Source organism: Diceros bicornis (genome assembly GCF_020826845.1).
Source record: "Diceros bicornis minor isolate mBicDic1 chromosome 13 unlocalized genomic scaffold, mDicBic1.mat.cur SUPER_13_unloc_1, whole genome shotgun sequence".
NCBI lineage: Eukaryota > Metazoa > Chordata > Mammalia > Perissodactyla > Rhinocerotidae > Diceros > Diceros bicornis.
The window spans coordinates 20,731,147-20,747,713 of NW_026690866.1; the positions used below are offsets into that span (position 1 = coordinate 20,731,147).

Sequence of the window (16,567 nt, forward strand, 5' to 3'; positions counted from 1 at the left end):
AGCTCTTACAACCCAATAGTAAGAAGACAAGCAACACGTCATGTCTTACCAAGACACAGAAGATCAGGCCTGTGATGAGCACCAGGAGTCCCGCCAAGCAGATGAGGATGAGGGCCCAGAAGGGGAGGTCTGGGGAGACATGTGGTGGGGTGAGCCACGTCCTGTCATTGCCCCAGAGCTCTTGGTGACCCCACTGTGCCTCAACCCTCCTTGACAAGGGTTGGCCAATATTCTTCATCATCCAAGACCCTGTGCGCATGGTTCTCTTCGATGAGACACAGCATCAACATACTCGCCCCCTACCATGGGCTGGGGCTTCCTGCAGGTTTACCAGGCTTCTCAGTCAAGGCATCATCTCTGTTTGGAGAATACTCTGGAAGTGAATGAAATGGAGAATGCATGTGAGTGTGTTTCACTCTTTTTAATAAAACTTTTTAGACACAGAAAATTAAAGGGAACAGTCTCATAAACATCCATCATCTAGATTTAACAGTGTATATTCCATCTAAATAAAACAATATTGCATCAATGTATAAAGTATTAACACTTGCCACCCTTGATTCATCCCATGTTTTCAATGAAATATTAAAGTCAAGTAGACATCATGATGTTTCACCCAATTTTAGTTTCCATCTCTAAAAAGTGAGCACACTTTGCTACAAAATACAAGACCATTATCACAGAACAAAAGTGTAATAAATTAAACCAAATTCATACCTCTGGGAACAGAGGACTGAATTTGGGCTGGACTTTCGTATGACAGCCGGGGGCAGAATGGGTCATCACAGTTGGCAAGCCTATGGGATCTCTCTAAATTTGTAAAATCCAACTCAAAAGTGTTCTTCTGTGCCTAGAAACACATCATCCCCTTCTCCTTCATCTATTTGCTTAATATTCATTTTCTAGGATTAACCTACAATGTAATTTCCTGCAGGATGTCTTCCCTGATTTCCGCCTGCAAGCATGAGTTTGTTCACATCAAATAATTGATAAGTTTCAAATCTCTATTCTTGTTATTCCCAGCTACAAGATAAACTCCAGGAGGGTAGGACACACAACACCCAGTGGGCATGGGGGGAGGGGTGCATGTCCCACTACTTGTACCTCTACCCAGACAACCTCTTAGAGGTGTGCTGTCTAATATGGAGCAGCTACAAGTATCTTTTGAATTAAAATTAATTTTAGTTAAATAAAATAAAAATTCTAGTACCTCAGTAACAATAAAGACCAGTCACAATACCATCTTTCGAGTACTCAACAGCCACATGTGGCTGTGCACTGGAGAGCACAGATATAGAACATTCCATCACTGCAGAAAGTTCTAGCCCATTGGTGATCATCTAGAGCGGGAATTGGCAAACTATAGCCTGTGGATCAGAAACTACATCCACCCCCAAACCTGTGACTCTGCTTCACACACAGCTGGAGGCCCTCACTGACCATCTGGCCCAGTTGCTGTCAGTGCAGAGATAAGGAAACAAAAGTCCAGAGAGGGGAGGTGACTATCTTTAAGTCACAGAGCTGTCTAGGAAAAGGTTGAGGGCCTCCTATATTACACTGGTTTCCTTTTCTCTCTCTCAATGGTGGGTAAAGACTGGGGGACTATGCCACCTCCTGCCAGCCTGAGAAAGCTCAATGCTCTCTAAGCCCCAGGAATCCAGAGTCCCAGAAAGGCCTCACTTTCTTTCCCAATTACCAGGGAGCTGTATCATCCCCAAGGATACTCTTCCTGTCCAGGGTCAAGTTCTGCAGCTGGGTCCATTCTGGGTCAGCCACAGGAATTCCTCATAGATGGCATCTCTGTGCAGTCTCTGTGCCAAGTTGGCAAGGTACACAGGGAGTCTGCTCCAGTGTGGTTACTGTGGGGGACAGACCTGGTAGGGCACAAGGGATGAAAAAGTGTGTCTGGAATTCTACCCTGATTTTAGATTCCCTGCTTCAGGGTCCTGTAGAAGATAAGTTTCTGCAATAATGTAAACATTTGTCTGCAATACCATATACACACATTATTAGCCCCATGTTGTTATCAAGCACTTAAAATGTGGCTAGTGTGTGTGAGTGAGGAACTGAATTTCTCACATAATTTCATTTAAAGTAATTAATTTATAAATAAATAACCACAGGGAGAACATTTTTGAAACTTTGGAGTAAGGACTTCTGCAAATGCATAAAAACAATGAGAACACTGGTAAAAATGGTCAAAATCAAATTTTCAGAAGTCTAGAAATTAATCAACGGCATGTAAGAATCTGAGGATGGTTTAGTGAAGAAACATGGTGGAATCTTGATAAAGGGAGCCAAGTTTGTGGCACTATAACTTGCACTTTCCCATCCTGCTCTTACAATATCCTCCATAACTTTGAAAACTGTCATTCTCAGAACTATAGTGGCTGAGACATCCAGAAGCCCAGCAGCCATAATGGGTTTGGAGCTCTCAAAAGACCCATCCCCACCGAACTCTCACTAGCTGACCTGCCTGGCAGCTCCCCGAAAAAGCCCCATGTTCAGGGCTTGTAGTTACTTGACTCAGAGCTTGCCCAGGGAGGAAAGTCCGTCCCCAGGGCACTTGCTAAAAACAATCAGGGCTAATTGTTTTCTATTGTAGTTGCCTGAGGGAGTGATACCAGCTGAGGCAGGCAAGAGGTGAGCCAAATCTTAGAAGAAAAATTGGGAGAATGAGATGTCCACAGGGGCCTTTGAAAAGCTCCAGTGTATTTGTGGGCATCTAGAAGGACACAAGGGCCCAGGGCTGTGGCACGCCCGGGAAAGACTTGAGAACATCTTAATCTCTCACCGCTATTTGAAGGGTTGGCTTAATATCTGAAAACTTGATTATGTAATACATCATATTAATAGAATAAGGGCCAATACCACGTAATCTCAACCACATATACAGAAAAGAATTTGACAAAATACAATGCCCTTCATGTCTAAAAAAGTAAACACTCAACAAATTAGGAATAGAAGAAAACTTTATCAACATATAAACAGCATCAATGAAAAACCCACGTCTAACACCATTTTCAATTGTGAAAGACTGAAAATTTCCCCCTAAGACCAGGGACAAGAAAATGATTTCTTCCCTTATCTCGTATGTTAATCACAGGTACTAGAGGTTCTAATGAGGGCAATTAGGCAAGAAAAAGGAATAAAAGAAACTCAGATTGGAAGGGAAGAGGTAAAACTATTTGTTTTGCAGAGGAGAAGATATTGTATATAGAAAAACCTAAAAAATACACTCCTCCCAACACACAATATGTGAACCGTATAGCAATAGATGTATAAAAAATTTAAATTGCCCCATGTGCTTAGTGGCTCCACTACTGGACAACACAGTTAGACTGCTGATATTTGTTGAAAGTTTCCAGAAGAGGAAGAGGAGGAGGATGCTGGAGGTTGGTGGCCCCAAATGTTAATGCTTTTCTCATCTTCTGAAAACCTAAGGAAGGAGATGGTAGGATTAGCTGACAGGGATGTGGGGCAGAATGGGCACCATGTCAGTGACATTCAGATCAAGGATGTGTCACTTGAGCTCAGAGTCATCAGCCACCAGCTCAGCCAATGCTTCCAATCTCCTCAACATACATCAAGTCGGTGACCAGGCAGGAGTGGAATATATCTCACATCTGGCTGCCCTTGTAGAGCTTGGTGACCTAGAACAAACGCGAGGGAGAGTGGGTGAGATGGAGGTCTCCTGGGGATGCAGGGGGCCACTGGAGTCAGTGAAAGATCACAGACTTTGGGGCAAGGGAGACCTGACTTCAAATCCTGGCTCTGCCCCTAACTCACTGTGTCACCCTAGGCACAATACTCCCCTATCTGAGCTTCAGTTTACCCAAGTGAGAAATGGGCAAGACAGCTAGGACATCACCTCTGGACACTGAGAGAACCCAGACATGCAGGGAAAATGAAGGTTTGAAACAATCACGTAACAGATGTAAGTCAGGCAGAGGAATGACGCTGCCCTCAGGGCAAGGAGGACGGGAGAGGGGAGACCCCCACATGTTCCGGGGTGTCTCTCGGCAGGGCGGTGTACTCCGAGGATGTGGGCTCCAGGTTGCTGAGGTTCCCAACGATGATGCGGAAGTGTAGTAGGTGCTCTCTGTGGATGGATAAACTCTGGGCTGCAGAGCATGGAGCCACTGAGAGGAAGAGCAGACAGGTGGAGACTTTCCATTCCCAGCACAGAGGCATGGTGGCCCACGGGATCAGGGTGCTGGTGCAGACGGTGTCACCCTGGTGGCTGCCCCATCCTTCTCAGGCCTGGGGAGAGAGGGATGTGGGGACTCTAGTGAGAGGTCCTGAAACCTCTGGGGGTGGGGGCCAGAACTGGAAGGAGGAAATGGGAGGACAGTGGGGAGACAAAGACGGGTGGTCACAAAAGTGGTCATTAAGGGCAGATGCTCAGGGGAGGGTCTCACCTGAGGGAGACCAGTCTGCAACTCGAGTAGAAGGGACCCAGGCTGCTCCTCTTGAACTAGGAGCCAGCGGGGGAGGAAGGAGGAGGAGGATGAGCAGGAGGGACAAGAGTTAGGGGAGGGGCTCGGTGGGATTTAACCCACCAGGAGCTGCTGAGACCAGGGTCTCACCAGGCTCTGCAGGACCCTCACAGTGGAGTTGAATGAGGCTGAGCCATTGCTCCTGTCTGATGAATACCAGAGAGTGGAGATGGGGAAGGTGACTGTGAGGGTCTTCAGGTTGTGCCCCAAAGCTGCAAGACGAGAGGGAGTGCGATGGCCATCACTGAGTGCTGGCCTGAGACCAGAGCAGAGTCCTGCACTAATTATCATCTGTCGTCTTCTCTCACAGTGGCACCACCACCCACCCGTGTGGTCACCCAATTCAGAACCAGCATATCTGCTCAGCTCCTCTTCCCTCCCAGTAACACCCATTCACCTTGCACACTGGTCCTCACATACACTCCATCCCTCTCCCAGCTCAGGTCTTAACTTCCTTCACCCAGACAAACACCCCAGCAGGCTCACTGGATGCTCTGTCTAAAGGATGTTCTACATGGACTACAAGAAGAATCTTTCTGAAATGAATACCTCACTAGAGCCACCACTGCTCTAGTACCACCCATGGCTCCCTATGGCCTTCAGTGATTAGTTCAACCTTCTTGACCTGGCACTCAAGACTCTACTCAATCTGGCTCCTGCTGACCTTTCAGTATCATTTTATCCATCTACTGCACTTTAAACTTCATGCTTTGCGCAAACCAAATTCGTTTCAATTCTCCCCTTACAGCATGTTGATTCTGGCTGGAGCCTTTGCTCATGAAATCCACTCTGCCAGGAAAACCCTTCATCCTCTATTTGCCAGGATCCCCCCTATTCATTCTTAAAGACTCCATTCTGGTGAAACTTTCTCTAGCAAGCTCTTCCCCTCCAAATTATGCCAGGTACCTCTCGCTGAAACATCCCACATTGTATTATAATGGTGTGTTAATTTCACAAGACTAGGGGCTCTCTGAGGTCTGGCCTTAGACTGAATCGTTGATATAATCTTTGTGATCAGCATGATTGCCCTAAAACCAGAATGTCACACCCTGGCTTCCCAGCTCCTGGATCACAACTGGCTGGTGGAGGATTGGGGCCGGAGAACTTCTCCTGGGAAGGACAAGGGGCCCCCGATACCTGTGGTGGCTTCTGGTAGCACAGGTGTTGATCAAGTATGCAGGGACGTGGTGGCTGGCTCGGGAGTTGTGGCGAGGGCTGTCTTCAGGGAGGGATAGAGTGGGAGGAGACCCCAAGCTCACCAGGGCTCCAGCAGTGGCTGTCCCAGGACCACCATTCACAGATGAAGCATAAATGAGAGTGAGGGGATGGGTGACTGTGTGAGTAGAGGGATGAGCAAGCCTGTGGATGAGAGGAGCCCAAGAGAGAGAGATAGGTGAACAAGAGAGACTGAACTCGGAGGAGAGACAGATGGATGGGCAGAAAACTGGACAGACGGATGGGATACCTGGAAAAGGAGGACAAAGGGCGGCGCTTTAGCAGAATTAAAGTGAAAATCACGTGGGGTCTGAGTGTGTGGAGAACATGTCTCTGTCAAAGGCTTTCTCACACTGGGTTGGGACTCTCCACCAGAACCCGGGAGGGAGAGAAGGGATGAATTAGGGCCCTTCCAGGTCCTTCCCTCACCAAGGACAGCAGGTGTAGGAGAACATGTGCTCCCCATCTCCAAATGCGGACGGGACCCAGGAGATCAGGTCCAGGAATACTCACTGTTGGTAGTCAGGGCCACGGCTCCATAGGTGTAACCTGTGGAGAGAAGGCAAGAGGAACTGAGCAAGAGTTGGGGTGAACATAAAGGATTAAGGAGAGGGAGGATGCAGGGACCTTTGTGGGAAAAGCAGATGGGAAAGCAGAGGGGAAGAGGGGAGGGGTGTTGAGGGGGGAGGCAACGAGATGGAAGGTGGCTGGACCCAGTGATCACACAGTGATGAGAAGTCTGAACCCAGACCGGGTGGATAGAGAGATGGATCATAGCTCACTTTAGAGCAAAGGAGGCAAAACAGAACTCCGACTAGGAGAGACAGCGTGGCTGTAGCACAGGCCCTCACCACTGACATAGAGGCTGTCCCTCTCCAGGGTGAAGGAGCCCAGGTGGGAGAAGCCCTGGGTCTCATGGCTCAACTCCCAGTAGAGTCACTCTCTGTCCAGCCCTGCACGTGCACGGGTCAGAGTGGAAGGTGCAGATGATGTCCACCCCAGTGGCTGCCCTACCCTTCTCAAGCCTGGGGGAGTAAGAACATGGGGATGTGGAATACTGAGCAGGGATCCTTGTGGGTGTGGAAGGCGAGAGAGGGGAAAGGAGGAGGCTGAGGGAGATGCTGAAGGGGCTGCTCTGATGCCTGCAGGGGCTCTCCTAGGTGTCACCCATGTGAGACAACCCCCTCACAAGTAATGCCTGACATCCTTTAGGATGTGGAGGGGGGCATGTGAGTGGCAAAGAGGGGTGAACACACAGACCTGTGCGAGGGGGCACCTGCAAGTCTGCACGGACAGCAGCGAGGAGCACAGTCAGTGCCCTGTGCCATCTGACACATGCAGGCAAGAAAGTACCGTTACATTCTCTCGGTTCTACACTCCACGGTCTTTTCTTTCTACTTAGTTCTTGCTCCACAGCCATCAGCCAGGCGTAGGGAACAATCATCTTATTCCTAATTTTATTCCCAGCTCCTCCCATCTTGCCTCTTAAGTCTTCATTCTTAACCATGAAGTCCATTTTAACCCCCGTGCTTATACCAAACACTGATTGCATCATCCTTCTACTCGCATTTCTCCAGAGTCTTCCCACTGGTCTTAGAACAGAGTCCCAAGTCACTCCTGACCTTGTCCAGCCTGTCCCCCACACTGGTCTGGCTCACACCTCTCCCCCTGTGTTGATTCGGCTCAGCCATCCCTCTTCTCAGTTCATGGACACACCGGGCTCTCTGCTTCAGGGGTGTCCTCATGCGGATCCCTCTGCCTGAAACACTTTCTTGAACAAACTCCCACACCCTCACTCCAGTCTAACCCTCCAACTAGCTAAATCCAGTTCCAACTCTAGCTCTCAAGCTAAATATCAGTCCTTCTCAAGAGGGCTTCCTTACCCCCTTAGGTTGAGTCCCCTTGTCCCAAACTCCCACATCACTCCCATCATTAACTGTCTAAAATCCAAATAACCAAATACAATATAAATTCCATGGATGTGGGACAAGGTCTCTCTGGTTCTCCAGGTCCCCATGCATGTGGCCCAGGGCCTGGCTCATGAGATCAGGAACCATCCCGGTTTGTCTAGGACTGCCCTGGTTTGAACACTAAACATCCTGTGTCCTGGAAAAACCCTCTGTCCCGAATAAATGAGGATGTTTGGTCACCATAAATTATACACTCAGAGACTATCTATTGCATGACAAGCACACATTCCCCTCAAGAACATCACAGGAAAGCTAGAATGAAAAAGGCACACACACACAAAATTAGTAGAAGCCAACAACTAAATACAAAATTACTTAACAAGATACTCTGCAACGTGAATCACTAGACCGTTATTTCAGAAAAGTTTCAAGAAACAAAGTTAATTCCCTTTAGAAGGAAAGGTGGTGTGGACAGTCTTTTTGGAGACTATTGCCCTTCCCTTCAATCTACAGTGTTGCTTAGTATTCCTCCAAATGATTTGAAATGTCATAAAGAAAAAAATGCTCTAAATGAATCTGGCTACTGGCAAATTCAATTTTAAATTTGTTATTAATACAAGGAAGTTCCAATCATCTTTTTTCCTGAATGCTCCTCTATTTCAAATTTTTGTGGAGGATTGATAGGACTTTAGAAGTCAAATTGAATGGTTCTAAGAAATGTTGCTGAGTATCCCTGCTAATATTTCATGGGATGTCTTCTAATACTACATACACACGCAAAACATTTTTGTATTTATTATATATAAATCCTGACTTTTGAGTATTATGCAATGCAAGTAAATCTATATTTTCTACTATAATCCACATTTGCAGTTCTTTACGTTTCTTTCATATGTTCTTATTTGCATATAACTGTACTTACTGAAATATTTACCACCCAGAACCACACACAGTTTACCATCTTTCCCTTGAATATAATTCATCAAACATCAATAATTTTTCTCAAGATACCCTCACTCTCAGTGAGTCCATGTGGTGACAACCCGAGCCCAAGAAACCCCACTGGCAGGTCTTCTGCACAGCAGAGGCTGCCGGAACCTGTTGGTACCAGGTCCACAGGGTACTCACCTGGTCACACAGAAATCCATGGATCAGTGAGGACAGGTGGACCCTGAGCCCGGTTTCACCTCAAAGTTGAGCTCCACAGATGCTTTTCGTGTCTGAGGGGAGAAAAAAAAAGCGCAAACAAGCTTTTGAGGCCTTTTATAGGGTGTTGGATGGAAAGGCCACACCATTCACTCTTCTTTTTTTGTATTTACTGATTTAACTGTAACTGTTGGTTGTGACAGGATTTTCCCAATTCCTATCCAGCCACCTGCTCCCCGAGATGGGAGAAAGCAGCTTCGTGCTGTGTACACTTGAGTCACTCAACTCGGCTGGACAGAGACGTTTTGGTGACTCTGGACTCTTTAAACAAGCTTGTCATTTAGGGACCCTGTAAGTGACTCGCTGACTTGTCAACAATTTCCACACTTCATTCAGGGCTCGGGGGATTTTCAGGCCCTGAAGCAGGTTTCCCAACCTCCGCACCACTGACATCTGGGGCCTGGCAATTCTGTGTCGGGCTGTCCTGGGCCCTGGAGGATGCTGAGAAGCATTCCTGCCTCCCCCTCTAGATGCCAGGAGCGTCCCCATTTGTAACAACCAAACACCGCCTGCAGATGTGGATAAGCCCCCTGGGGACAAAATCACACGGAGGACGGTGTTGGGGACTCTGAGGAGGGGACGGCGGCGCCCAGAGCCTGGAGGAACAGCAGCCTTGGGGGCCCTGAGCCAACAGCCTGGGGGAAATGGAGCTGCGGAGGGACGGAGAGACGTCGGGCACTGACGGGGCTGCCCGCGGCCCAGGCGCATCCCTGGACCCCTACCCGAGCCGGGACCGCCCGCTGCTCACCAAGCCCCACCCCTGAGAGCAAACGTCCAGGAGATTCCGATCTGCACCAAGAAGATGGAACACACCGCGAAGCCCCCGGCTCCATCCATGGCTGCCGCCCGTGCTTCCACTTCCTGTCTTGGGCGGGCGTTCGGGGAGGACGGAAGTTCAGGGAGGACGGACGTTTGGGGGCTCCGGGTCGAGGCGGCGTGCAGGTCGGTGCGGGGCCATGCACCCCAGCCTTGAGGGAGGTGTCTAGTTTCTAGAGTGAGTGCTAGGGCGGGCAGCGGGCTGGGTCAGCAACAGTGACAGGACCAGGTCTAGGGGCAGGGCTGTGGGGGGGGACAAGGGTGTGGGCGGGGACCACGCTGTGGGTGGAGCCAGGCCCGAATGTTGTGGGCCGAGACGAGTTCCAGGGACGTGAAGAGGCAGAGGTGGGGCTGGAATAAGTCAGGTGGACTTGACAGGGGGAGGAAATGAGCTCCAGGGGCAGGACTGGAGGCGCAGCTTTCCCTGGACCCCTAGACTGTACAGGTAGCTGGATGTTGAACAGCTTTTCTTCATTCCTTTCCCCACCTTTACACAGACACATAGAATGATGTGCCAGATGGGGAACAGGTGTCAGAGCATGGCTGACTTCTGGGAAGCATCAGTCATTGTGGGGTGGTCATAAAGAGAAGCCTGGAACTTGCTCAGGAAGTTTAGACAGGCAAGAGCAGGACAGTGTAGGGTGGTGGATCCCAAGGACAAATGGTCTCTTAAAATGACATTGGAGTCCGCAATGTCACGTGCTACTGCAGAGCATGTCAGAAAAATCATGAAAATTCCCCAGTGGATTAGTAAGAGACATGGCTTGTGAGGTTAGCAAGAGAAGCATCCACAGAATGGGGATGGGATTGGGTGGGCACCCTGGAAACAGAGGCATTGGGATATATGTGAACTTTTCACAATGGATCCCTGGCAAGAGGAGGAGAGGAGGGGCGTGGAGGGTGAGGACTCTTAGGAACGCTGGCTGAGAGATTAGTTTGTAGATGGTAGAGATTTGTGCGTATTTGAAACTTGAGGGATGATTCCAGTAGGGAAGTTATGGAAAGCACAACAAATAGTGAGGGCATAATGTCATTAAAATGGAAGTATAAGATAAAAATCAGAGTGGTTTCAGCCAAAAAATCAATTTCTTTGGATATAACAACAGAAAAGTTGTGATAAATGAATTCCTTATGAGGAATATATGTAGATCTGATGACTAGAGAGTGAAATAGTTCCTGTCTGGTGGTTAACAATTTATCTGTGAAATATGGAGGAGGTCGGAATATAGAGATTTATGGAACTCAAGAAATGGAAAAAATGAGCAGAGCATTCAGGAAGCATTAGAGAAATGCATATAGGTCCATTGGTTGCTGTGATTCTCTGTTGGGATCCACAGGCTCCTGGCGCATTCTCTGTTCAGTGCAAGTGTCAACATGGCATGGCAGGTATTTGAAATCATCTGAAGTGTGCAGGGTGGATATGGTGGCAATAAAATATCTGGGAGTATGGTCAGTGAATGATTGAAATGATGGGCTGTGAATCTGAGATTACTAGAAAGGATTAGGAGAAGAAAAGAAAGGTTTGTGAAGATATTCCTACTGGAGTAATCTAGTTTATTGAAGAATGGTTATTTAGAGTGGATTTCTTTGTGTACAAACTGGAAATGTGGAAATTTGTGGTGGGAATATGGTGTTTGTGAATTACTGACTGGGGAGCAGGAGAATTTTGGGTGAAGATAGGATCGGGGTGTGGAAGTGAATGACTAAGGATAGAGTAGTGAATAATTTCATTAGAGATGAGGCAGTGAAAGGAGCTCTGGAGTACTTGGAACTCTGTGTCCCAATAACAGTGGGCTGTGGGGCACCAGCATGTGTGTATTTGACCATGACAGAGAGCGGAAGAGAGGAACGTCCTGAAGCAAGATGGCGGAGGGAAGTTGGCCTGGATTTGACACTGGATAATGACCTTGAGCTTTCTGTCCTTGTCTCACTTCAGCTTGATGATGTCACTGAATCCTGTTCTCCGTGTGGTCCCTGTACCAGCAGATCAACATCACCTCTTAGAATTGAAAATTCTCTATTCCTTCCCCAGACCTACTTGGGTTGAGTTCCAGCAATCTGAGTTTTAAAAACCCTCCAATGATAGTGATGCACAGTGTGATTTGAGACACATGTCTCCAGGGAGAGAAGGAGGGCGGAATATCCACGTGAGCAGAGAACGTTCTCCATGGATGGTAGTCTTCATCCTCCATTTTGTTCAAATTTCACATTTTATTTTGTTTTGAAAGAGAAAGCTCCAAAAATATTCCCCGACTTCATAGTGGAAACAGTAAGATCATGAAACTAAAACCATTCAGAAAACTAAATATCTATGCACCCTGAAGCCTAAGCAGCTGCATATTCCAGAGGCCAGTTACTGGAATAACTTCCCATCCTGGTGGTGAGGTCAGGTGCAGTCAGTGGGAGGAGACCCTGGAGAAGCCGCAGCAAGGCTGTGGATACAGTAGACTGCAGGGACTCCAGGCCTGCAGCAGTAAAGGAGAACTCTTAAGTTCTTTGGAGTCGCAAATACCTTCGAAACAGTCACACAGCCTGGTCCATGTGAATCCCTGGACCATGCAGGGGCTGATGGATCTGCACACCAGCTCTGAGCCCACCCTGGCTCGCTGTCCATATTGGGCAGAGATGAGTCCAGGAATGGGTCTGAGTCGCTCACAGACCCTCTGCAGGCAACAGGTATCTTCTAGAGATATCAGGAGACAGACACAGAAAGTGAAGAAAAGCATGGGAGAGAATGACTGTGGTCTCGAGGACAGACGAGATTGCTGGGGAGGCAGAGAGAGCAAGGAGCCAAGAAGGGCATCCTGAAAACAGTGAGGAAAGCAACATCGGTGCTGAAGAAAAGCTGAGTGGCGCCGTTGAGAATTTCCCCATGAGACAGGCTTGACTCTCACAGCATCTCTTTGTAACGTCCATCATGATCTTGACCTTTCATGGTAAACCTCAATTTTACTTTACGATGAGTTTTCTCCTTTTTATATTAAAATTGATAGGATAATTGAAGCTGAGGAATTAGTGTTTTGAACTTACATTTGTTTTTTCTAGACCTTACACTCAATGAAGTGATGATACCTACTAGAATGAGATTTGTCTTTGAATGTATATTAAAGCCGATTCCATAAATTTTTATTATGATTTTGCATCTAATTTTTTTTTTTCGCTGAGAAAGATTTACCCTGAGCTAACATTTGTTGCCAATATTCCTCTACTTTTTGTGTGGGTCACCATCACGGCATGGCTGCTAATGAATATTGTAGGTCCGTGCCTAGTAACTGAAGCTGGGCCACCAAAGCAGAACATGCCAAACTTAACCACTTGGCCAGGGGCCAGTACGATGATTTTGCATCTAATTATAACTTAAAATCCATCAGTCTTTCCCTTCATTGTCACATGGTAATTCAGACATATGTGATTTCTATATCATGAATTAAGTATCTCTTATCTGTTACCTGGCAAACTTGTGTAGCTTTGATTTTGGAATCTCAAGAATGAGCATACCCCCTGTGGACATTATTTTCCACTTAGAGAACCTTGGCAACAGGCTCATTGCCTTCCTTCCCACACTAGATCCAGAGTCGTGGAAATGTGTTTTCCTTGCACACAGCACAGAGCACATAGGAATTACTCAACAAACATGTGATAAGTGAATAATTGGTGGCATCATCAGGTCATTCACAGAAGCCAGACTGAGAGAGAGCTTCCTTAGGTCAGAAGGAGAACCATTCCTTTATATTTGTGATATTTTAATTTGTAACATTATAATGTGGACACCAAGTATAATGTTTTTATCAAACTTGTGTTCTGAAGGTTTTCAAAAATCTCTAAAACTCAGAGTACAGAAAAATAAATCTCTGTGACCCTGTTACTTGCTTCAAACATTGTCAACTCGTATACCATCTGACTTTGTTTATCCTCACACCAAGACCCCAAGAATTAACCAGAGGACATGGCTGAGAGCACATCATTTCAGCTGTAAATATTTGAGTTTCTCTTACAGATGAGGGATTTTTGGAACACAAACACAATAACGTTATCACACACAAAATAAAAATATCATTCGTATAATCAACTATCTAGTCAGTATCCAAAGTCTCCAAGTTTTGTCAAGGTTATTTCCTGGTTTGACATTTTATTTGAGTCAGGATCTTAATGAAACCCTTCTTTTGCAATTGGTTGATCTGTTTTTGAAGTCGCCTCAGGAGCTAGGTCCTGCCTGCCTTTAGTCCATTTGTTAATGAGCTTCCTTGGGCCTTGTCCTCTCCACGTGCAAGTTTTGATCTTTTTACATTGTTTTCCCCACTTAGAGCTGATGTTATTCCAGAGATTGAGCTAGAAAACTACAAGTTCCTAAAATTTCTTCAAAAGAAATCTCAACTAGAGAAGCAGAAAACGTTCCCTGTTCCTCAAGAATGTAGAAAGGCAGCCCCTGCCTGTGGCACGACATGGTCCTAGGTAGTGCTGTTTTAAAGACACCCACATTTCAGTGGTTGTTGCTCTGCCTGTGAAAGTACCTTCAACCTTAAAATCCCAAGAGAACAGGCGGGGGGCCATGTCTGCTCCTGGAGGAGCTGAATGATACTGAAATGAACTGGTCTTCGGAATTAGGGGGACTTGGATGTGTTCCCACTAGCCAGCGAAGGGGTGGACCTTCTCCCTTCACCCACATTCAATAAGCTGATGACCCAGAAGAGTTCGTGATTCAAGGAGAACTGTGAGATTCAGTGTCTCACTTACATGCCTACAGAAAGCGAGAGAACCACACCACAGCTCCCAGACTGTAAAGAGAACAGGACTTTAATATAATATTCAAATATGGCATTTATTGTTTACAACAAATAACTACTGTCCCTCCACAATGTGTGAATAGGTGCTGGGGTAGAGACATCAGGGAGCTGGGCTGAAGTCTTCCCCTCTCTCTTGGGTTTAAGGGGACCTCAGAGATCAGCTTACAATGTTCCCCTTCCCGTCAGAAGGGAGGAGGTGGCCCAGTGCATCCCAAGCATCCCAGCTGTGTCCCCACTGCTGAGGATGGGGCTGTGATAGGCCACTGGTATGGGGCTCAGTGTTTGGGCTTGGGGACTGAGTAGAAGAGTCGGGTTATACTGGGGGGCCTCCCTCAGAATCATGGCCCCCCACACTGTCCCCACTGCACTGAGTGCTGCAGGCTCTGTGCTCAGTGCTGTCATCCACCAGTACCCCATTTATCCCTGCCACGCAAGAGATCATTTAGTATCACCTATTTCACAGAGGAGGAAACGGAGTCTCAGGAAGCTGAAGAGAGTCACCCCAGTCACAGGACTGCTCAGTTGTGGAGCTGGGATCCCAGTGCCAGTTGTCTGACTCCCCAAGGGCACTTTTAGCCCGAAGTTTTACTGAACCAATAGGAGTCAGTCACCACAGCCCAGACACTCACTCACCACTGACTTTGATGATGGCGGGTTCTTCTTATCCTTGAGTATTCTGCTGGCCAACTAGGTCTGGGAATCCAGCTGGCAGGACAGGCTGTAGCTCCAGGACAGAGAGGCACCTGTGAGCCTAACAGGATCCACACTTCAGGTGTCCCTCCACTGCCTGCCCAGCAGCTGGAGTCTGGGTGTCCCAGAAGTTGCCATGCAATAAGACTTGGGGCTGAGTGGGGGGCCACGGAGACAGGCTCTGTGGACTGGCCAACAGGGAGCGTCCATCCCTGCCCTCACCCAACTCCTGCCCGGCCTCACTTATCATTCTCGTTGAGCAGTTCCATGTCCTGGAACCAGGCCCCAAATCACTCCTCGGGCTCTAGGTTGTAATTTTTTGTGGCCACCTGGAGCAGCAGGAGCTCCCTCATGACTGGGTATTCTTGGGACTAGAGGGAAAGAGAGGCTGCAGATAGGGCCTGAGTGGGGGATGCTGCATGGACCTTGTGGGTGGTGAGGAGTGGGGCAGGGGAACAGTCCTTTAAACTGTCCTTCCCTTCAGTTCCATCCAGGCTCTACCTGTTCGCATAATGGGAATAAGCAGCGCCTCCTCCAGGATTTTCTCCTTGATGCCATCCTCCCCTCAACCCACCTGCCAACTGGATGGGTCTCCCACTTCTCTGTTATCAAACTCTTCCACTCAATGTAAGATACAGTGGGCGGAGCCAGGGACTGTTCTGCCCAGAGGGTCTCTGATTTGCTCCTTCTTCCCCTTCCTGCAGGGGGTGTGGCAGCTGTTCACTTCAGTCCTCTTCTCAGGTTGATCTCATTCCCCTGGAAGGCAGACAGCAAGAGTCAATCAGACAGAGCCCCCTAGCCTGACTAGACCCCTATGCCCACCCCTTCTCAAGTTGCACTACTGTCAGGTCCCCAGAGGGGACCGGGCATGCAGAGAAAACAGGACTTGGACCTAGGCCTGGCTCTGGGTTCCAGAGAAAGAGGCCATGGGGGAGAGCCTAAGGTACCTGGCAGCACAACCCTCTCTGATGACAGACTTGGAGGCTGAGGCCTCAGGCAGAGGGGACTGCTCAGCCACTTATGTGTTGCCTGACTTGGAGGGGCCCGAATCCTCTCTCCCTCTACGGGCAGCATGGGAGGGATAGGCTGAGTCCAGCTCAGATAAAACCTCACGCAGCTGTGCCGTCAGGCAGCTCTGAGCTTCCCCAGCCTGGGGAACCGGAATGGGTGTCTCAGGTGGAACCTCTGTTCACTCATCCATAAGATGTGCCTGATGTCCCAACTCCGAGGGGCGGCTGCAAGGCTCTCATGAGACATGTGCCAAGTGCTGAGAGTTCAGAGCTCAGTTCAGGGGCTCCCGCAGCCCAAGGCTCAGGATCCTGTTCCTCCCTGCCTGGTTCTCAGGTTCACCCACCTTGAGATTATCACCCATCAGCAGGTGCAGCATCAACAGGTGACCAAGGAAAGTGCCAATATAGGGGATGACACTCTGTGACATCAGAGTGTG

At 48.1% G+C, this 16,567-nt stretch overlaps 1 long non-coding RNA gene across 2 annotated transcripts in view; it reads right to left on the reverse strand.

The window, feature by feature from the left end:
- Nucleotides 1-1,840: 1,840 nt before the first annotated feature.
- The window catches only part of LOC131401760 (uncharacterized), a 79,817-nt gene continuing 65,090 nt past the window's right edge, over nucleotides 1,841-16,567 (reverse strand). For both annotated transcript variants that reach the window (XR_009217941.1, XR_009217940.1), the window contains exon 3: nucleotides 1,841-1,874. This is a non-coding gene — a long non-coding RNA (uncharacterized LOC131401760). The remainder of the gene's footprint in view (nucleotides 1,875-16,567) is intronic.